Source organism: Protopterus annectens, chromosome 8.part1 (assembly GCF_019279795.1).
Source record: "Protopterus annectens isolate FY-2018-M chromosome 8.part1, PAN1.0, whole genome shotgun sequence".
In the NCBI taxonomy this organism is placed as follows: Eukaryota; Metazoa; Chordata; order Ceratodontiformes; family Protopteridae; genus Protopterus; species Protopterus annectens.
The window spans coordinates 226,037,758-226,062,513 of NC_056742.1; positions in this window are offsets into that span (position 1 = coordinate 226,037,758).

Here is a 24,756-nt window from a genome sequence, read left to right on the forward strand (position 1 = left end):
ATGTATGCTAAAACAGAAGTGTAATTAAACATTTCAGTAAGGCACAGTTCTCCGTCATGAGGTGAGGCATTTGAAAAACAATGCAGTGCTTTAGCGACTATGTATGCTAAAACAGAAGTGTAATTAAACATTTCAGTAATGCACAGTTCTCCGTCACGAGGTGAGGCATTTGAAAAACAATGCAGTGCTTTAGCGACTATGTATGCTAAAACAGAAGTGTAATTAAACATTTCAGTAATGCACAGTTCTCTGTCACTGGGTGAGGCATTTGAAAAACAATGCAGTGCTTTAGCGACTATGTATGCTAAAACAGAAATGTAATTAAACATTTCAGTAATGCACAGTTCTCCGTCACTAGGTGAGGCATTTGAAAAACAATGCACTGCTTTAGCGACTATGTATGCCAAAACAGAAGTGTAATTAATAATTTCAGTAATGCACAGTTCTCCGTCACTAGGTGAGGCATTGGAAAAACAATGCAGTGCTTTAGCGACTGTGTATGCTAAAACAGAAGTGTAATTAAACATTTCAGTAATGCACTGTTCTCCATCACTAGGTGAGGCATTTGAAAAACAATGCAGTGCTTTAGCGACTATGTATGCTAAAACAGAAGTGTAATTAAACATTTCAGTAATGCACAGTTCTCCGTCACTAGGTGAGGCATTTGAAAAACAATGCAGTGCTTTAGCGACTATGTATGCTAAAACAGAAGTGTAATTAAACATTTCAGTAATGCACAGTTCTCCGTCACTAGCTGAGGCATTTGAAAAACAATGCAGTGCTTTAGTGACTATGTATGCTAAAACAGAAGTGTAATTAAACATTTCAGTAATGCACAGTTCTCTGTCACTAGGTGAGGCATTTGAAAAACAATGCAGTGCTTTAGCGACTATGTATGCTAAAATAGAAGTGTAATTAAAATTTCAGTAATGCACAGTTCTCCGTCACTAGGTGAGGCATTTGAAAAACAATGCAGTGCTTTAGCGACTATGTATGCTAAAACAGGAGTGTAATTAAACATTTCAGTAATGCACAGTTCTCCGTCACTAGGTGAGGCATTTGAAAAACAATGCAGTGCTTCAGCGACTATGTATGCTAAAGCAGAAGTGTAATTAAACATTTCAGTAATGCACAGTTCTCCGTCACTAGGTGAGGCATTTGAAAAACAATGCAGAACTTTAGCGACTATGTATGCTAAAACAGAAGTGTAATTAAACATTTCACTAATGCACAGTTCTCCATCACTAGGTGAGGCATTTGAAAAACAATGCAATGCTTTAATGACTATGTATGCTAAAACAGAAGTGTAATTAAACATTTCAGTAATGCAGAGTTCTCTGTCACTAGGTGAGGCATTTGAAAAACAATGCAATGCTTTAGCGACTATGTATGCTAAAACAGAAGTGTAATTAAACATTTCAGTAATGCACAGTTCTCCATCACTAGGTGAGGCATTTGGCCCTCCTGAAGAAAGCCCTCCCTGTTGTTCTCATGCTTTTCTGTCACAGTAAAAGAAAGTAGGTAGGACATAGTACTATAAACTGAAGAGAAAGGAAACAAGCAAATAGCAACGAAAAACCTACTAGTATGTACAGTGTGTTCTTTACATAATTAGTGCACTCTCCATATTCTCTGCCTCTCGCTGATGAAGCAGATCAGGCTCCATCACAGGTTGCTACAGCTATGACCATCCTGTCTAATAGAATGAGTGATGCCAGTGGCATCACTCAAGGCTCCAGCAAGCTGGGATAAGGAGGCCATGTTTATGTAAAGGTCTATCATAATGGACCTGTAAACAACTCCGGAAAGTACCCGAGGAGGAAAATCCTGGTCTCTCTTTTCCTGTCCCATAAATTCCTGATAAAACTTGCAGCTTAGAAGACCATCATTGCAAGACATGTCTAGTTGAGGACCAAAATGGTTGCCACTTGCTAGACAGTATATTATATTCATCATAGGGCAAGAGCGGTATTCTAATGAAAGTAAACCCAGCACAGTGGTACAATCTTAATAGGCTCCACTGAAAGTTTTAAAGAATAGCAGAATTCTGAATCTGCTTGCAACTGCTTTCTCAAGAAGATGGGTAATGCATTCATTAGTTTTATAGATAAGTCATTGATGTATATTTCATCTGCATTATGTTATCTTATCATTGCGTGTTTTTACCACATGCATTGTGTCTACCTGTACATATATGCATATGTTTACCAATGTTTTATTTATATATAACTAATTGTACACTGTTAACACTGCACATGTTCAAGTGTATACTCCTTCTTACCTGTATAATCTGTTTTCCTATGTCCTAGGTTCATAGGTTCATACTAGGCTAATGACCATCAGGATCTTTGCAAGCTTAGCCCTGTAACCCAACCCAGTTTTGTCCGAGAGTTCCTTGGATGCCTAAATGGTGGGATATGTTAGTAAAGAAGTAGCTAAGGATTATGTGGGAGAGGGCTATTTTAATTGGGGATTAATTTACTTAGTGTGGACCTCTGTCCTTCACAGACATGGGAGTAAGGCTGGGGGTGAAGTTGTGATTTCTTATCCAATGATTAAGGTTTCTTTTGAACAGTGTCAGGGATGAACTCTGCTTGATGTAGATGGGTAGCTTATTCCATAGCATGGGGATCCTTTGAGACACATATCACTCCCTTCAGCAGGTTCTATTTATGCCATAGACAAAGGTCAGGTCCTTCTGTCAGGTGTTTCCGGTGCTGTTTGTCTTTCTTTTTTTCACATAATTTTTATTGATTTTTCATAAATACAGATACAACAAAACTGTTAAACAATGGAAACAAATCTAACTATATACAGTTTCCATAAAAGATGCAACTTTGTCAATGCATTCACATTTTATCTAACTTTTTTTAAGTTTTAACCAAGCTAGTTTTTTGTGTCATTCTTGTAGTTTTTGAAGTTATAGTCATCGGTGCTCTTTTACATACTATTTTGGCCAATGATATAAATTCCACAAAAGATATAATTTTTTACTTTTCCAATTTGAGGTAATGGATTTTCTTGCTATTACAAGGAAGGACCAGAGGAGGTGCACTTAGCGTACCTGAAACATACACTGGGATCGGAGCATTAAATAATAACAGTGAGTCAGTGACTTCACATTTATCCGACCACAACACTTTAATAAAGGATTTAAATTCCAACCAAAGGGAATTACAGTTTTACATTTTATAAACATATGCGCCCAGTCTGCACATACCATTTCTTCACATCTCCAACATGCTGATGTCTCATTACCTGATATTAATGCCACTTTTTGGGAGTGAAAAAACTTTTATGAATAAATTTCCATGTGTAAATTTTACAAAAGTATGATGATGTAGTATTAATAACTGATTTAAGTATTATTGATTTCTCTTTTTCTGAAAATCTAGATTTATTGACTTTTTCTGCATAGTTCCATAGGGATTCATTTGGAGCTGGTAAATCCATTCACAGTGTCCTATATAACCTTGACACTGATAGCCCATAATCTATGCATAGTGTATTGATTTCACAAAAAGTGTTAGAATTTTGGGTTTAGGTGTGAATTTTGTTATTTGATTTATTTTAAATTCATTGACTATATACTTTCTAAAAGTGTATATGTTTAGCCAGTTGTTTTGATTTATGTTATATCTTGCTATAAGAAAGGTGGCCTCCTGCATATAATTGAGATCAAGAAATTGGAATCAGAAAACTAGTCCATTTCCTTTAATTTCTTCTATTTTTTTCATGTTATAAGAATCCAAGCATTTATGTGTTAATGTTGTAGGAAACATTATAAATAAAAGGTTTCTCATCTTATAATCTTTGAACATTAGCTGTTTGAAGTTCTTCACTATGTGGTTAACAAACGGAGAGAAATGTTCTTTTTACTTGCATTAAAGCAAATGTTTTTTATGACTAAGTAAACTTTTTCTACTTCAGAAAACATACCATTGTTTATTGTTTCCTCACAATTGTCTAGTAATATTGCTTTGTGTAGATTTTTTCAGTTAGAAGTATATTTATAATTTAACCCTTGACATATAATGTTAAAGATAATTGATTCAGTATATAGTTCTAGATACGGAAATGCTATTCCACCCTCTTCCCATCTTCTGTAATGCCATGCATGATTAATCCTTGGCTTTTTTGGAAACCATAGAAATTTAACTAATAGAGAGTTAAGCTGTTTCATTGTTTTTTTAGAAGGAAAAGCTAATATGGTTTGAATGACATACAGGATTTTAGATAGTATGATCATTTTAACTAATGATACCCTTTCCTCCACGGTAAATAACATTTTATTCCATTTGTTTAAGTGATCCTTGATGGCGTTCATTAACATTATGAAATTTATTTGCATAGTGTCTTTCCAACTTGCTTTAATGCTTATACCTAGATATTTAATTATAGTATTTGCCCAGTTAAAATTGCTTTATTTTTCCAGAATGAGTTTATTTTTTTGTTCAGTAAAATAGTTTCAGTTTTATTATGATTAACATTTAGGCCTGAAATTATTTCAAAGTTATGAGGAGATTCTATAGGATATCAATTAAAGTATCTATGTCCCCAGTTGTTAATAGGATATCATCAGCAAAGAGCTGGATTTTGGAGTTATAATTTGCATTGATAAGAAATCTGCTTATTTTGTCATTAGCTCTTATATAGTTAGCTAAGGGCTCCACTGATAAAGCAAATAATAAGGGTGATAGAGGGCACCCTTGCTTGGTGCCTTTCAATATATAAAGTGGTTCTGACAGAAAAGCTTCAATTTTAATGTATGATATATAAGTAGCGTATAATTTACTTAGCAATTTAAAAAAAAAAAATTCCAAGGAAAATGTATACATTTCTAATACTTTAAATAAACAGGGCCAACTTAAAGAATCAAGCAGTTTATCCATGTCCAAGCTGATGATTGTTAGTTCCTTCTTTTTTTTTTTTGTTTGCATAGTCTATTAATGTTAGTAGTCTAATTAAATTATCTTGGACTTTCCTGTGTGAAATAAACTCTGTTTGATCATCTTTTATTATTTTTGGCAAAAAATGGTTTAATCTATCTGCTAGAATTGATGTAAAAATCTTGTAATCCACATTCATAAGGGAAATAGGATGGTAAGATGTTATAAGATTAGGGTCCTTGTCATGTTTCAAAATAGGTGAAATCATAGCATATTTCCATGAAGAGAAAATACTATCATTCTTTTTGAATTAATCAAAAGCATCTATTAGAATATTTAGGTTCTCGTCCAGAAGTATCTTATATATTTCTCCTATTAGTCCGACAAGGCCTGGGACCTTATTATTTTTAATGTTTTGTATTGTTTCCTTAAGTTCCCTTAATAATATAGACTTTAAGATGTCTAAACTTTTTGCTCCTTTGTTAACCTCTTATCCATATGAAAGCAATATATACTCTGTTTGTTTTAAGGTATTTACATAAACTTCCCCTCTTTATGTTATTATTAAGGCCATTGATATTAAGCGAAACACATTTAAATATAGACATATTTGAAGACACATTCTTATATTATGTGTTCTGTTATAGACATAAGTTTAACTTTAAACATATCTAGTGTATAATCAGAACTATATACAATACCAAACATGGAATCTGGAATTCCTGGTTTAATGAACAAGTCATTGAAGCCACCTTCTACCATCCTATAATCAATAGCCATTGGTAGTCTAATGCTTCTGGCTATGTTTTATAAATAGTACAATATATTTTAAGATGTGACAACTCTTCTGACCCATGTAAGATTTATAAACAACCCTTTTAGGGTCTGATTAAACTGTAAGTTAACTACCTGAATCAACAACTATAAACATAAAATAAAGTTTCTGATAGCAATGTCACAAACCATTCTATTTCAAGTGAAAAATACCTCAAGACTGCTAAATAGTAAAACATTTGTTAGGAAAATAATGGAATAAACACAAAGATTGACACTTGTATTATAAGGGTTAACTTAATGTCATCTTTACATCAAACCCTTTATATTTTGTAATTGATAGTAAGACTTTAGAATATAATGTAAAAAAAGGATATAAGCTTCTAACTCTACTATTACTAACATTTAACACACATTTCAGAAGAAAACAATGAGAATGATATGGTAAAAAGTGAACTTTTTACTGAGAACATTATGTAAGAGTTATGAGAAACAATGAAGAGATACCACTAAAATTATGAATGTTGTCCTATCCTGTTATTTGCTCATTTATGGAACACTACATTTTTCCCCTATTATCATTAGCAGACCGAAGTTCCGCTGTGGCGACCCTTAACCGGGAAAAGCCAAAAGACACAACAACACGTTTCCCCTATTATAACTTCTTACTATTTATTGTAAAAAAAAAAAAAAAAATCCTGTGAGCTCTCTCAATCCTGAATGAGAAAGACTTCTGATTCAGTATTTTAGGCAATCAATCATTTAAAAACTGGACCATATTACTTCCTTCCATCTTTTCAGGTACCCCATATATTCTGACATTGTTCCTTCTTGATCTGGACTGTGGGTCATCAACTTTCTCAATTAAATGTTTATTCTGTTTTAGAAGGAAGTCAATCTGGGTGTCATTTTCCATCTGTTTCATTTACAGTTTCCTCTATGGCTGCTATTTGTTCTGAATGCTTGGTAAAAATTTCCTTCAGGTCTTTTATTTGTTTCTTACATTCCTTTTCTATGTTTTCCATAATCTTTTCTAAAGTATCCGTCTTCACTGAGAGGTCCTGGAAGCTGAAAATTAATGTGTGAAGTTCTTTTTTCATAGAACTGTCCTGAAGAGAGGCTTTTGTGTAACTCATAGTTTTGTCCAACTATACAGAGCTTTATAACTTCTGACAGGAAATGTCTTGATACAAATTCTTAAAGTTTAATTTCTTCTTTGTAAATAATCCACAGTATCAAGAAGTATACCTTGTGAAAAAAATTGACATTTTTAGGTTAGAACCTAAAAATCCTGTCATAAACAATCATTATAGACAGAGCATCAGAAAAGTGCTGCTAACACTTAGGAATCTTGGCTAATCCCTGCTGTTTGTCTTTCTGATGTCCAAGAGGTCCATCAGAGCTGAATCCAAGCATGCCTTAAATACTAGGCATAGATTGCCTCTCAGTAACTTGTAGGAGACTACGTACAGAGATAGGACTGTAAGACATTATGTGTATGACAGGGGATTTATACCCTGGATTCTTCTGGTGAGGAACCTTTGCGGGCATTCCAGCTGTTGCCAGTGCCTAGCTAGGTATATACCAAAGAGGACATTGTACTCCATGATGGGTCAGATAAAGGCTGAATAAGTGGTACTATTACTTCCTTGGACCTGGACTTTGCTTATGAGTTGGACAACATACAATGATTTTCTTAAGATCTTGGCTACATGCTGGTTGAACACCAGCTTTCTGTCTTTATCTATTCCTAGATCCTTGACTATCAGGTCAATTCTTTGGGGCGTTTTGTCAAAACACAAATACATGCGAGAGATGCAACTATACGGCCAAACTGGAGGCTGAGCTCTCTCAACATAGGACTGGTAAGACCAGACAGGAGGAGAAGGTAACCACACACACTATAGACCCAGTCTCACATAATACCATCACAACCTCAAATCATACACATAAACACACAAAGACATACTCGGAGGCTCTGATCAAAAATCTACCAAAACAGCAGAGGCCACCAAAGCAGACACCCAAACAACTACCACCTCAGAACACAACACCTGCAACACATAGACCACACAGTCAGAGTGTCAAGCAGTCACAGCCCATAAGGCCAAACACAATGCCAGACACACTAGTCATTGGTGACTCCATAGTCAGACACACTGATGTCCCGCTCACCAGACTGAGTAAGGAGAAGGTCACAGTAAGCTGCCTGTCGGGTGCTAGAATCCGCGACATAACGCATGCACTCAGGTCTCTCAACAGCAGGTACAAGTACGACTCAATCATTGTCCACGCTGGTGTAAACGACCTGAGACGTACCTCCTTGGACTACATGAAAAGAGACATAGAGGAGCTCTCTGATTATGTAGCCCAAGCAGGTATTACCCTGACCTTGAGCAGTATCCTACCTTCACCAAGAATGATGCCACAATACAGAGATAAGATGATCAGCTTTAACAATTGGCTTAAACTCTGGTGTCATACAAAGGGGATCCAATGTCTGTCTGCCTGGGATGACATGCTGGACAAGCCACACTGCTTCGCAAGGGACGGCTTGCACTTGTCACACCTGGGGTTCCGGATTTTGGCAAAGGCTCTTGCCACCCCCATAGTGCCTTTTTTAGGCAAGGCTCAAATTCTAAACCTACCACCCTAGAACAAAACAAAGAAAAAAAACTAAGGGTAATCCTGCTCAATGCCAGAAGTCTCAACCTCAAGATGCACACACTTGAGGCCCTTCTCAGTATGGAGAACATCGATGTCTGTGCTGTGACAGAAACCTGGTTCAAGGCTCCTGAGAGCACCCCAGCATTATCAGGTTTTACCTCATATCATGCGTTCCGGCCACAAAACCCGGACAATACCAAGAAAGGAGGAGGGGTATCCATATTCATCAAGGACACCCACACCTCAAGATTGGTGGCATCGCACGATACATCGGAAACCATCCAGGTGCAATTAACCATAGGCAAGACTGCTCTGCAAATTGTAGCATGTTACAGGCCACCCTCGCAAACTCAGGAACCTCATATGGCCTTCCTGAAAACACTGGAGGGGATAAATGTATCTCCGAACACCATCATACTAGGTGACTTCAACTACCCTAATATAGACTGGGAACACTACTCAAGCCCAAACACTCTAGCCCAAAAGTTCCTGGAATTCATAAACTCAAATGCCATGGAACAACTAGTCACCATCCCCACAAGAGGAGAGAACATACTTGATCTCATCATCATGAACATGGGAGCACAATGTTCAACGCCAGAAGTATATCCCTCACTGGTGAGATCTGATCACAAACTAATCTCGCTGGAGGTCCTCATCCCGCCCCCACCCGAAATGAAAAAGACCACAGTAAAGAACTTCTCGAAAGCCGACTTCACACTTCTAAAGACTAGTGTGGTCTCCTTTAAGGCCCCTGAGCCGGCGGTTAACATTACTCAAACCACTGAATCACTTACAAATGCCTTTTACCAGCACCTGCAGGGCTGCATGGATCAGGCAATCCCAAGCAAAACAAAGACTCTTGTACCAAAGGCAAGCGTCCAGTCTGGTGGACCCCAGCCATAAACAAACTCTACAACAAAAGGAGAAAGCTACTACAAGATAGAGCAAAATCCTTAAAAGGTAAGACACCGCTGATCACTATAAGTAAAAGCTAAGAGCTCTCATAAAATCATCCAAAGCTAATTTTGAGAAAAAAATAGCTAAGGACCCTAAAGACAACCATAAGGCATTCTTTAGCTATGTCAGAAACCTAGGAGGAAACTCCCAGATATGCTCAGAATTAGTTCAAAATGATGTGAAGATTACTGATCCTACAGACATTGCCAACATACTGGCTGACAGGTTCAGTGCAAACTTCTCCCCTCCCCTAAAGGAGAGATATCTATACCAAATGATTGTAGCCCCCAAACATCTCTAATGCTCAGGTGAGAACTGCTCTCTCCAAGGCAAAGAACACAGCATCCATGGGACCTGATGGTGTCCCTGGCTGTGTGCTCCATGAACTCAACGAGGAATTAAACCCACAGTTAGGACAGCTGTTTAATCTTAGTCTCACCTCCGGATACTGCACTCCAGGAGTGGCGACAGCGACTGTGGTCCCACTCCACAAAGGCGGTGCCTCCACCGACCCTGAAATTACCGTCCCATTAGCTTGACAAGCCTTATCTGCAAAGCCATGGAGAGGATCATAATGGATCTCATAAATAAAGACATAGGAATTTGCAGACTTTGATCCAACCCAGTTTGGCTTTGTCAAAGGCAGATCATGCCTTTTAAACTTGGTTGACTTTTTCAAACAGTCACCAAGGCCATTGACGAGGAAAGGCAGTCCATACAGCCTACCTAGACCTGGCAAGGCTTTCGTACAATACCCCACTCGGGTATCATTGAAAAACTCATCAACTTAAATGTAAACCCATACAATTAACCCAGTCTCACATAATACCATCACAACCTCAAATCATACACATAAACACACAAAGACATACTCGGAGGCTCTGATCAAAAATCTACCAAAACAGCAGAGGCCACCAAAGCAGACACCCAAACAACTACCACCTCAGAACACAACACCTGCAACACATAGACCACACAGTCAGAGTGTCAAGCAGTCACAGCCCATAAGGCCAAACACAATGCCAGACACACTAGTCATTGGTGACTCCATAGTCAGACACACTGATGTCCCGCTCACCAGACTGAGTAAGGAGAAGGTCACAGTAAGCTGCCTGTCGGGTGCTAGAATCCGCGACATAACGCATGCACTCAGGTCTCTCAACAGCAGGTACAAGTACGACTCAATCATTGTCCACGCTGGTGTAAACGACCTGAGATGTACCTCCTTGGACTACATGAAAAGAGACATAGAGGAGCTCTCTGATTATGTAGCCCAAGCAGGTATTACCCTGACCTTGAGCAGTATCCTACCTTCACCAAGAATGATGCCACAATACAGAGATAAGATGATCAGCTTTAACAATTGGCTTAAACTCTGGTGTCATACAAAGGGGATCCAATGTCTGTCTGCCTGGGATGACATGCTGGACAAGCCACACTGCTTCGCAAGGGACGGCTTGCACTTGTCACCCCTGGGATTCCGGATTTTGGCAAAGGCTCTTGCCACCCCCATAGTGCCTTTTTTAGGCAAGGCTCAAATTCTAAACCTACCACCCTAGAACAAAACAAAGAAAAAAAACTAAGGGTAATCCTGCTCAATGCCAGAAGTCTCAACCTCAAGATGCACACACTCGAAGCCCTTCTCAGTATGGAGAACATCGATGTCTGTGCTGTGACAGAAACCTGGTTCATGGCTCCTGAGAGCACCCCAGCACTATCAGGTTTTACCTCATATCATGCGTTCCGGCCACAAAACCCGGACAATACCAAGAAAGGAGGAGGGGTATCCATATTCATCAAGGACACCCACACCTCAAGATTGGTGGCATCGCACGATACATCGGAAACCATCCAGGTGCAATTAACCATAGGCAAGACTGCTCTGCAAATTGTAGCATGTTACAGGCCACCCTCGCAAACTCAGGAACCTCATATGGCCTTCCTGAAAACACTGGAGGATAAATGTATCTCCGAACACCATCATACTAGGTGACTTCAACTACCCTAATATAGACTGGGAACACTACTCAAGCCCAAACACTCTAGCCCAAAAGTTCCTGGAATTCATAAACTCAAATGCCATGGAACAACTAGTCACCATCCCCACAAGAGGAGAGAACATACTTGATCTCATCATCATGAACATGGGAGCACAATGTTCAACGCCAGAAGTATATCCCTCACTGGTGAGATCTGATCACAAACTAATCTCGCTGGAGGTCCTCCTCCCGCCCCCACCCGAAATGAAAAAGACCACAGTAAAGAACTTCTCGAAAGCCGACTTCACACTTCTAAAGACTAGTGTGGTCTCCTTTAAGGCCCCTGAGCCGGCGGTTAACATTACTCAAACCACTGAATCACTTACAAATGCCTTTTACCAGCACCTGCAGGGCTGCATGGATCAGGCAACCCCAAGCAAAACAAAGACTCTTTGTACCAAAGGCAAGCGTCCAGTCTGGTGGACCCCAGCCATAAACAAACTCTACAACAAAAGGAGAAAGCTACTACAAGATAGAGCAAAATCCTTAAAAGGTAAGACACCGCTGATCACTATAAGTAAAAAGCTAAGAGCTCTCATAAAATCATCCAAAGCTAATTTTGAGAAAAAAATAGCTAAGGACTCTAAAGACAACCATAAGGCATTCTTTAGCTATGTCAGAAACCTAGGAGGAAACTCCCAGATATGCTCAGAATTAGTTCAAAATGATGTGAAGATTACTGATCCTACAGACATTGCCAACATACTGGCTGACAGGTTCAGTGCAAACTTCTCCCCGCCTAAAGGAGAGATATCTATACCAAATGATTGTAGCCCCCCAAACATCTCTAATGCTCAGGTGAGAACTGCTCTCTCCAAGGCAAAGAACACAGCATCCATGGGACCTGATGGTGTCCCTGGCTGTGTGCTCCATGAACTCAACGAGGAATTAAACCCACAGTTAGGACAGCTGTTTAATCTTAGTCTCACCTCCGGATACGCACCCAGGAGTGGCGCACAGCGACTGTGGTCCCACTCCACAAAGGCGGTGCCTCCACCGACCCTGGAAATTACCGTCCCATTAGCTTGACAAGCCTTATCTGCAAAGCCATGGAGAGGATCATAATGGATCTCATAAATAAAGACATAGGGAATTTGCAGACTTTGGATCCAACCCAGTTTGGCTTTGTCAAAGGCAGATCATGCCTTTTAAACTTGGTTGACTTTTTCGAAACAGTCACCAAGGCCATTGACGAGAGAAAGGCAGTCCATACAGCCTACCTAGACCTGGCGAAGGCTTTCGATACAATACCCCACTCGGGTATCATTGAAAAACTCATCAACTTAAATGTAAACCCATACATTACAAGATGGGTTGCAAACTGGCTGAGTGACAGAACCCACAGGGTCAGAGTTGCTGGCTCCATGTCAGACTCAAAGCCTGTCACAAGTGGTGTCCCACAGGGCTCAGTCCTGGGCCCACTCTTGTTTGTCATCTACTTTTCTGAAGTACAAGCAAACACAGGAGGGTTATGGCTGACAAAGTTTGCAGATGACTGCAAACTGGGCGCCGTAGTTGAAAACACATCCGACACAGATATCCTTCAGAAGGGTCTCACAGAAACGGATAACTGGTGCCAAAGCCATGGCCTCAAGTTAAATGCCAAGAAATGCATAGTCATACCCTTCGGGAAAAATAAGGTTACCCCTAGCTACCATATAGGTGGCAATCCCCTGAACACAGAAGAAGTTATTAGGGACCTGGGAACCCAGGTTGACAGTAGCCTTTCATTCGACACTCATATTGCTAAAGTAGTTAGGAAGACCTTCTACATTGCCCACCTTATCATGAAGGGATTCACATCTAGATCAAGGGAAGTCATAGTCTCCCTATACTCATCACTCATCAAACCAATGATCAAGTACAATGCCCCATTCGGAATGTATCTGACCCGACACTTGGAGCAGCTGGAGAGGCCACGAAAGTTCCTCAGCAAAAGGATAAAGGGTCTCAAAAAGCTGTGTTATGCTGCCCGACTGAAAGAACTCCAGTTATATTCAGTTGCATCGCTTGCTCAGAGCTGACCTATGCCTGACATACAAGGCCATGTCAAACCCAGATTTGATGAACATGCTTCATCTCAAAAAATCTAGATCCCTCAGAGCCACAAGGGCGGGAGACTTAAACTCCACACGGTTATTAATAGGACGTGCTGGAGGGATAGATTCATCACCCAAAGACTCCCTATGCTGTGGAACAAAATCCCGGTTTATGTGAGGCAGAGCACCTCGCTGGCCTTGTTCAAGAGGAATCTTGACCAATGGATGGGAGATCGCAGATACACCCCAGGGGTTACCTCAGTGTCACTGCTCGACAGAGGCACAGCTAAATAATGGGCATAGTTTCTCCAAACTAAAGGGGTGGCGTAAGCCAAAAAACTATGGGCTAGGCTTATAAATGCCCTCGGGCAGATAGCCTAGTATGAACCTATGAACCTATGAACCTATAAGTAAGTAGCTTGGCTGGACCCTTTCCTAAAGGGCATTATAATGCAATCTTTTGCATTAAGTTTTAATCTGTGGCTTTGCACTAGTTATTTGTTTATGTTAGACCCAATTGTAGGATGCTGGAGGTATGGGGGAATCTCTGATAGCTCCCAAATTTATAGTTATTTGTGAACCTGATGAGCCAGAGGCCTTTGACATTAGCCTTGACTTCTGAGAAGTAAATGCTAAGTAGATTTACAACTGGGTCTGCTTTCAGAACCCATCATTGTTACAATCTTGAACAACTAGGATGGCTAGAGTTGCCAAATCTACTATTTAATCAATTAACAGTTGCCCACAAGATCCTGTAACAACCTGCTAACACACCAATACTTAAAAACCTTATCACCCCCTATAATAACCTTAAGACTCTACACTCATCAAATAAACTACTTGTACAAATAGGTAAAACTAACAATATGGCTGGTGACTCTTTGTTCTCTAATACTGTGGGTAAAACCTGGAACTCCCTCCCCAGTGACCTAACCTCCCTTTCCTCAATAAAACTATTTAAAAGCAAACTGAATCCATACCTTAAATCACACTGGTTATGCCCTTGTGCTAACCCTGACTATCTACCTCACTTATCTCTGGGTACTAATCACCATATCTGCATAAGCTAGTTACTTTTCTGTTAACTATAAAGGGAGTGTGCTTTTATATTTAAACTAATGTTATTAAGAGATATCTTCGTATGGCTATCCATATCTGATATGTACTATGATTCTGTAAGCAGAAATACAAGGAAATGTAAAGAATGGCAGGCATCTGTAATGATACCTGCATTTGTAAAATGTCACGTAATATAAATAATACTGTGTTTTGTGGAGCTTTTCTCCCCAGGCCTCTACTGAAAATGGACATATATCCAGTTGGACTAGCCAGGTCAACAAATGTAAAATAAATAAATAATAAATAAGTCCCTTGGTGGAGGTGGTGTCACCAATCCTGACTTCTCAAGTCCTGTTTCTGAGCCAGGTGGCAATTAAATGAGTTATGTAGGGATTTATACCTAGTTCTGAGAGTTTGTCAACAGTACACGAAGTATTGCATTGAATGCCTTAGTCAGGCCAAGATAGGCAGTTTGCATCATTTTTCCCTCATCCATAACTATAGTGACCCTCTCAAAGAAGTCTACCAGGTTAAGTAGGCAACACATCCCCCTAACAAAGCCATACTGGGATGCTGTGTCTCAGAGTTAAAAGCAGTGTACATTTCCCAGTCTATAGAGGAATAGTTTAAATCTTCATTAAATAAGGTATTTGATTTGGATGGTGATTGCCTTAACTAGTCTAGGTAAGAGCTGTGAGCTTCATCATAGAGAGCAACCTGTAACTGGCCAGTACATGGTAGAGAACCTTGTCTATGAGCACTTGGACATGGATGAACTCCAGTGCATCTTCAAGTTTAACCAACCTAAGTTTGGATTTGCTGCAAATGTGGATTGAGACACCTCCACCTTTAGCCCATCTCTGTGATGTTGTCAGTCTAAATATGTGGAAGGCACTGTAGCCTTCCACTACCAGAGTACTTTCTGTGGCTTTCAACTAAATCTCATTAACAGCATAGATGTCGACATTCTTCAGAGTGAGGAGAGCTTGTAGGGTGCGGAGTTTCTTGTTTAGGCTCCTAGCATTAAGCAGTGCAGTAGCACCTTAAGGTTGCTATGAGTTTTTTTTTTTTTTTTACTGTGTTGGTAGTTTTGTCATTTTGACATTGCCTGATAGGAGTATTAGATTTTTGCATTGCTTTGACACTTGTGCTTCATATTTTGTGAAATTGTAGACAAGTTTTCTTTAGGCATTTTTGTTATTTGTGCTTAGAAATGCCTAAATAGAGTAGTGTGTAATTCTCGAAACAGAATGTTAATATACCATATTATTAGGATGTCAGAATTGATGAAAGGGACATGCAAAACCATATTTATGTGCAATATATGGAATGTCATACAAAGCTCTTTTGCTTTAATGGCACAACACCTGATCTGACAAAATTACAAAAATGCTTTGTTTGCAGATAAAAGAATAATTAATTAGACAAAACATCTGTGGAGTCTGAATCAGCTACTGGAAAGGGGCAACGATTAAAGACTAAAATATTTGAAGCACATAAGAGTTTTGATTAATTGATGCAATATTCCTTAAGTCAAATGCATCCATTTTTTTGCCTTTGTAGCTGAATATTGCTATTTATTTTGCGAGTCACTCCTTGGAATCATGGAAACAGTTGAATTTATTGAATTCTTATTGCTGAATAGTCATCATATTGAATATCTGTCAATTAATGTAGAAACTCCAAGCTTAATAATTAGTATGAAAAGTAAACCAATTAATTCTAACTGCAAACGTCAGCAGGGCAGAGGAAAATATACTCTTTATTTATTGTTTTAGAGTACTATGCATGCAAAGCCCTAAATGTCTGCATTCATATTTGAAGCTGCAATTTCAGTTGTTGACAGAAATATTTCTCATATTAAAACTGAATGTATTCTTTCTGAAGTTCATAAGAAGGCATAGTTGCTCATATATATTGGTAATTGCAAAGGTTGTCATCAGGTGGGCTGCAAAATCCTTAACTCGAGTAAAGGTTTGAGGTACAAGGCCAAAGAAATATGTCGTTTGGTCTCTTAACTTAGTACATCTTTCATGCTGTCTGTAGTCAGTAATTCAACAACTTTTAGGTGATCAGACTCAGAAATGTCTTCAGCTTCGACCTTAAGTAGATTCTGGAAAAGGCAGGTTTTCATTGACAAGAGATGAAAGCTCTTGTTTCCTGAAACAAATCCACCAATGAGCAACTCAGTAACCTCCAAAAATATGTTGGCCATACCTCCTCTGCGGGTTCTGTATAACCATACTGCAGAAAGATAGATGCACCATTTTTTTTGTTGTTGTTGTTTTTCTAGCTTCACTTCAAAAGCCGCAATAGAAGAAATCCATTAGGCAGCAACTGTCCTTTCATGAAAATTAAATGCTGACTATGCCATAAAGGCAAGTTCCAAAATATAGGAATATAATTATCTACATATAGGAAAGATCTAGCACTATATATGTAGTATGTTTTATTCTTGCTTTGGAAAGCCTAGAGGCTCATATTAGCTAAGGTCCAGGAAATATATCTATTTAAAATATAGCTCTCCTGTTATATGCCATTGGGTGTGGATATATACATAGCAGAAGTGGTTATCCATGGAAAGGGAGAAATGTGATGCTTAGACACAATAAACACATTATGTGATGCTTCTAACCAATACACTCCTCAGTTTTGTATCACTACAGCTGCTGTGTAAAGAAAATTAGTGTAAGCCTTAGGCTAGCTACACCAAGCATGTTACTGCCTTTAACTAACTTAAGTGCTAAGCAGGTCTTCTCAATATGCAAATTCCCTGTGATACTATTCTCCTGTGCTAACCATAAATGAGTGCAAGTAATTGTCACATTTTAGCATATTTTCCTAAACATGGACACTACCATTAATCCTTGACTTTGTTTTTCTGGACCACTGCTGCTATTTTAGGCTTTAATTAACACGATCACACTGAACATTTAAAGCAGCAGAGAAGTGATGTATATTGCAGTGGGTTTTGTTACCGGCATTATTGCTTAGTATATGCTAATTCCTTGGGCTTTTTTCTTCCAGCACTTGCTATTCTCATTGGATCTTGTGCCTGGTGCCATTATTATTTTTGATGGGTATAGTACTGCTAGGCTCGTAGCTCTTCTTGTACATCTACCCCAGTTTTCATTGAATCGAAGCAGCATTAGTCACAATGTCGGATTTTTCTTACAAGGCAATGTACAAAGTCTGCGTCCATTATGCTTTCCTTCACTCTTGTGTTGTTATGTGTTGTAGCGTGAAGCCCGGTTGGAATGTTACATATTATCAAGTATGAAATATGTGTAGCAGAAGCATTATCTCACTAGAAGGGACTACTACAGTATTCAGTTACACTGAACATCTACATAAAGTGTTCTTTTAAGTAAGATGCTCAATATTTATAAAGTAACAGTTGTTGTCTGTGTGGAGTTATTGTAATCTTTAGTACAGTTGTTAAAATGCATGGAGAGGCAGCCATCCTGTTGTGGCACTCTGTTTGTTCTTTAAAGTCTCTCATCATTGCTGCAAGTCAATACCTTTTAAATTCTTGTGCAAAGTCAAAAAGGAGGGATAAACAGCTCATAGGGGAGACTTTTTTCACTTTTTATTTCCCTGTTTTCTGTTATACGCACTATACATATTTAGTTAGTTGTAACTCCCTGATATCTATCACTGTAATGCTCCCAAGAGGAAGTGTATCCTAAAATTAATAAGGGTTGCTTTCCTGCAGTACAATTGTTCAGCCATGCAAAAGTATCCATCAAAATAGTTTGCTGTTGAACTACAACAGAGTATTAACTGCTGACCTGTTCAGCCTTCCCAGTCAATGTTTCCAGCAAGAACAATGGGAAGGGGAAATCCCTGCACCTCACGGATTAGACTGCCTCTGTCAAGCTCATTATGCCACCCCTGTATTTGGTCATTCAGTTGTCTTCCTCTGATTTTCCTTGCATGTACTTTAACAGATAAAGCACAGCTGGGCTGTTACATACAACAACGTGTGTTAATATACATGTCAGAAGTGTCTAGCCAAGGGAAGGAACAGACCAGTGTTCGGATACTCTGAACACTTACAAGTCATTAATTATTTATTTAAGTATTTTTTTTTTATAATAGTTGCCATGTAGAGTTATTTTGACCCTTGGTCTTGCTTCATGTATGTAGCAGAAGAGACCCTCCCAACCTCTTATTAAAGAAGTCTTTTAGGGCTTTACACTTTGAAGTCAAGTGCTACTCCTACAAGATTATCCATGTTAAATACAAATGCAAGATTGTAAAGGAGAAATAAACAACACATATTAACAGAAACTGTATTTCATTAATATTTTATTAGTTTCCATTTCCCCTTTTTACTGATTCACTGTTCAGATTTACTTACAACTCCCAAATGTCTCTGCTCCAGCACTAACAATGGGAATCCTTATCCTGCAACCAGCAAGCAGTGCTTTCCTGAAAATCAGTTATTCAGACATACAAACTGTTCCGACATACAAACTTGCTGTTTAGTAGATCAAGATACTTTATGCTGACATGCTCATACTGTTATTTTCTTCTTTTGTCCCTAGCTAGCAGCTGGTGGAGGTTATCAACCCCATAGTCGGTATGCTAGATTTTGGACTTCCTTCATGACACCTTTCCATGCTGTTCATTCCATGTCAATGTTTCTGGCTTCCTGTAGGTTGAGTCTCCGGCTTCTCAAGTCCTCTTCAACATGTTTAGCCCATGTCATCTTTGGTGCAGATTTGTGTACTCTCCAGTTTGTGGGGTGTTCTCTCCATAATTGTCTGGAAGGAAAGCATCGGGTTGCTTTTCAGCACACATGTTGAAACCAGCACAGCCTCCTGTTCTGGATTTGTTCACTGATGACTGGTGCTGATCACATCTGGTCCAGATACTTCCATTTACAATGCAGTCATGAAACAAGATTCCCAAGATTTGGTGCAGGCATCACATTGGGAAAACCTCAAGCTTGTTCAGGATGAGGAGGATCAATATTTCTGATCCGAAAAGGAGAATTGGCAAGATCAGTGCCTGGAAAACGTGAATCTTGTTGGTGATAGAGATGTTTGTCCTCTTCCATAGACATCACTTGACTGAGGCAAATGCTGCAGTGGCTTGTCCATTTCTGCTATGGACTTCAGCTCTTGATGCCACCTTTTTCTCCTGGACCAGTGAAGCCAAATACTTGAATTCTTGTATTTGTTCAGTCTGAACTCCATTGAGGTAGACAGTGTGCTGTAAACCATCAGTTGCCATCACTTTGAGTTTGTTTGTATTTATCTGTAGGCCATACAATTGGGTGACATCATAGAAGATATTTGTAGCCTCAGCATCACTGTATGCAAAAATGGCACTGTTATCAGTGAACATCAGGTCAGCAACAGAATGGGCTTTATTGTTCTGGACTCTGCTCCTATCCTCAAATACTCTCCTCATGATAGCATCCACAAATCTCTTGAACAGCAGTGAACAGACCACATCCTCTTAATGTACATGGATAGTAAGCTCTTCAGATAGTTCATTTAGAATGCACACCTGGCTGGAAGAACCATTGCATGACATTTAAAGGACTCTGATCATTTTCTTCTACATGTATTCCCTCTCCAATGTCTTCTACAAGGGAGGTCAGTGGATACAGTCAAATCTGGGCATGAAATTGATAAACACAATAACTGTGCATTATCCACACCAGATTCTTTCCTCCAATAGTGATAAATGGTACAGATTTGATCACAGCATCCTCTGTTTGGTCTGAATCCAACCTGTTCTTCCCTGCTTTTTTGCTCGTGTTGTTTCTGCAACCTGGATTGTATGATCTTCATAAAGACTTTGCCGATGATGGGAGCAGGTTGATTCTGTATTAGTGCTTGCATTCCCTTTTGTCCCTGTTCTTGTGGATGGGTACAATGATAGCCTTCTTCCATGTGGATGATATCCGTTATGTAACCCTGAATATTAGAGATATAAAGCAGCTTAGCTTACTTGAGGGTAACTTTAAGTGAGACAGTGTGATACATCATTAAATGAAAATTGGTCTGTATTACTAACAGATCCAGAATTAATAAAAGCTCTTTGATAGTGCCAGAATTTTTCTTATGAGAAGATGTTAAATATTGGAGGAAACTGTGTTTCAAAACTGCCCATCTAGTTTATTTGCTTTTAGACTGGGTACTTACACTTGTTTGTGATATAGTGCTTACAATATGCAAAATGGAACTTAATTTGTATTTAAGAAGGAGCATGTACAAGTGCATTTATTTGTCATTTGTTTTGTGATTGCCGCGATGGAAAGTTGTACGTTGGATAGACCATGCATGGAAACTGCGTCTCTTAGCTGTGTATACTAGTGAATTTCATGGAGAGAATGTCTCTACTTATAAATTTTATATTTTGGAATCTATAATGCAAAAGAGATGTGTAGATATAGACTTCACTTTCAGCAATATAGAATCTGGTAGCATTTTTAAATTGAAGAATTTGTATCCTCTAGGTCTTACCATAGCAAGCAATGGGTAACATGTAATACATTTGCCTATATGCAATTCATTAATTCACATATTTATGGAATGTTTTACATTTATTATATGAAAGTGCTGCTTAACTGTAGTTTTCTGTCTTTTTTATTAGTTGTAGGTCATAATCTTTAGTATTAAAAGCATTTATTGAAGGACACACATTTTTTTAATTTCTTGAGAAGGTCCAACTTATGTTGCCAGGTGTTTAATTGCATGTTAAATATTGGGGAAATGCAATTTGTTGTGCTGTAGATACATTTTCTTGACTTTTTATATGCACCCAGCAATTTCTGGACAATATTTTATTGGAACAAAGAAGATCTTTCCTAAAGTATTATCAGGCAAAATGCTAAACAAGCAAATAATAGATAGGGTAAACCAAAGTATTTCTACTTCACTGACATTCACTGTTAATAGAAAGTAAGCCATTTTCTAATTCATAGCCATTGAAAAATCTCAGGTGAAATAAATATTTGGGAAATAGTCACCTGGTATATCCCTATTACTACATCCTACATCCTGGATCCTAAAATTCTAAAACTGGGTAGCCAAATCCTTTCCAGTCCATTACTTAACATGTGAAACCATCCCCCAAAGCATTAAAGACTACTCTTCTCCATTAACTCTGCCCATGTCCAGTCCCCAAACCTGCACACTACCTGAGGAAAATCCCTCTTCGTACCAATATCACTATTCAGATGAACATAAAGCTCACTTACTGATTTTATTAGGGCTTTTTGTTCATAGTTCAGGAAAGGAGAGATTTTGTTCTTCTTTTTAGATTAGTGAATGTTCAGCAAAGTTAGTGTTCAGTGAGTGTTGTATGCAACCTGCAGCAATCGATGAAAGTGTGTTGATCATTTTGCAGGCCAGCACTTTTAGCTTTGTGTGTATGTTTTATACACACACACACACACACACACACACACACACACACACACACACACACACACACACACACACACACACACACACACACACACACACACACACACACATATATATATATATATTTTTTTTTTTTTTATCTGCATGTCATGACATCAGTGAGACAGCCATATGTCTCATTTTGCTTTTATTTGGGTCTATATTATGATATCGCAAGCTCAGAAGAGCAAATGAAACATAATCGACCCCATGTAAGTGAAAGCTTATAATGTTGAAACTTCAGAACAGTGATTTTTTTTCCAAGGGAAAAAAATCGCTGTTCTGAAATAAAAAAAAAGCTGTAAAACATTACATAATGTGGGGGGCTACACTCCCCACACCCCCTACTTAAATATACCAACTCCGAGATCACACTACAGTTCCAAAAAGGCAAAGTAGCAAAAGCAGCCAAACAAATTCTTTCCCAGGAAAAGAATTAGCTGAAAAGCCACTTCACTATTTTGCCTTTTCGCGCTTTTCAGTTTGACAAAGGCGCATTCGACAACCTGCGTCTGCGACAGTGTAATAGGGAGCTTTTTATTCATAATGCTGCTTCATATTATACTTTTAAAGCCAAAAACTAAATCTTGGAAAAAAAAGCCAAATTAAATTAATTTGTTTTTGACTGATACAGTAGGCCATTCCCAATATTTCATTAAAATATGTACCTTCATTGGAATTTTTTTCTTGTATAAAGCTGTCATTATCACTTACATGACTTTCTCTGATATGACCATTTAAAGTCAAAACTTATTATGATAAAAACAAACATTTCAATATACATTTGAGTCTAATTGAGCATAGTAACACTGTTTATTGTATGATGTTACGGACTGGAAGTCAAAACTATGTATGATAAATACGTCAGCACATTTTGAATACAGATGAATCCTAACACAACTACTTTTACTATGTAATATTTTGAAGTAACAACTAATATGATAAAGACAAATGCATAAGCAAACTTTTTTCCTTAGTGACCTTTGCCTCCATGCTTGGCAACCATCGAGCCTCGCCTTACTCAGATGGTTCCTATTCATTTCTCCACTTCATGAGTTTCACCAAGAGCTGAAGTAACAGATGTTTGTGGGCATCATTCAGGCAGTCCAGAAGGTGTTTTGTGATCTCAACAGCATCCAAACAATCAGAGCATTGGAACAATCTAACCCCACCCCTGAGTAGGGGGACTCTTGCAAAATGTATCACCACAGTGCCCTTGTCTTGAATATTGTGACTTATATCCACTTGTCATGAGGGCTTCCACCTTCTGGAAGCTTGATGATCATAACACCTAGCCCTCGGCTGCCCCTTTACATTCCTTCCCCTCATCCTAGGGACAGAGGTAGTATATATATTTGGCTCCTTCTCTTCCTTCTTCCATCCTAATGGCTAGTGATAACAAATGTTTAAGCCACTAGCCAAACTGAAGTTAATATTCCCTAGTCAAGCCTTTGACACACTGTATGTCAATGATGCTGACTTACCACAGCAAACCTTTCAGTTTATTTGAAGACATTAGTACCTATTTTCACATGTAAGATTTTGTGAGTCCTACCTTAATGTGTTAAAGACAAATGCTTCACTTGAATATTAGTGTAGGTCTACTACATTCAGGAATTAAATTAACTTCTGGATAAAAGAATTGTTTTGATAGTGCCTTTTTTCATTAGTCCAATTCAGCAATGCAAGATGGTCTCCCTACAGTAAGAAAATAACTGGCTCTAAAACTCTATTATATAACATAAGTATTCTGATAACATTTGTTTTTACTTTTTAATTGAAATTACAGCATAAAGTGCATTATTCTATTTACTTGCCTTATTGGCACTGACTTTTTTGCAGTAGTCAATCAGTCACAATATACTGTTCCTCAGACAGGTGTTTGACTACACCACATTAAGGGAAATGTCCATTTCTTCAAACTAAAAAAATAAAAAGTCCTGTCCTGTGAGCTATGTGCATGAAAACTACAATTTATTATATGAGATTTCATCTGTGGTTGGACTGAAACAGGAAATAATGGTGTTTCTAGAAAATAAGGTCCTTGGATAGAGTTAATAAAGATAAAAGTCCATTTGAGGCTTGGCATTTCTATTTCAATTTCGGGTGGCTTCAGTTTTTGCACATTGGGAAGGTTTATATTTATGCAGTAGCCTTATCTAAATGTAAGCATTTCCTAGTTACATGGCTGAATGAATGTTCTTGCTTAATAGTATCTCATGGGCCACAAAAGAAACAGTCACATACTTATCAGTATGGCATTAATTTCACTGTACATGTTTTGGCACGCACTTTCTTTTAGGGAAGCAAGGACAGAGTTCTAATTAGGGTTGGACAAAGGATGTGACTGCCCGAGCAGCACAAGCTCTTTGGTGGTCAGATCAGCAATTGATAGAGGGCCTGTGCATTCATTGCCAGACACTCCATTTGCCATTTTTATACGGGTTGTGGTATTACATCATCATTATTCAGTGTGACAGATTCAATACGAATATTAATTTAAAAAACAGCAGGTGATCTTGCACCTTCTTATCTGAATGTCAGTACTACAATCTGATATGTTCTGCTAGTTCAGCATGTTTCAGATTAAAATGTAGCCGTAGCAAGCTCCTTGCTACAGTTACAATTTTCAAAACATTTTGAGGGCAGCACCAGTTTCTGGAAATGCCCAGGATGCGATACGGCCTAAATATAGCTTTGAGTTTAGTTGTTTAGTTTAATAACATAGTTTTGTTAAGTATTTCTAGAGATTTTCTTTGTATGATATATATATATATATATATATATATATATAGAGAGAGAGAGAGAGAGAGAGAGAAATAGAGAGTATATACATATATACATTTTTTTTTTTTTTTTTTGCAATTTTAGTAACACTCAAACCTTTATGAGTGGTGCATGA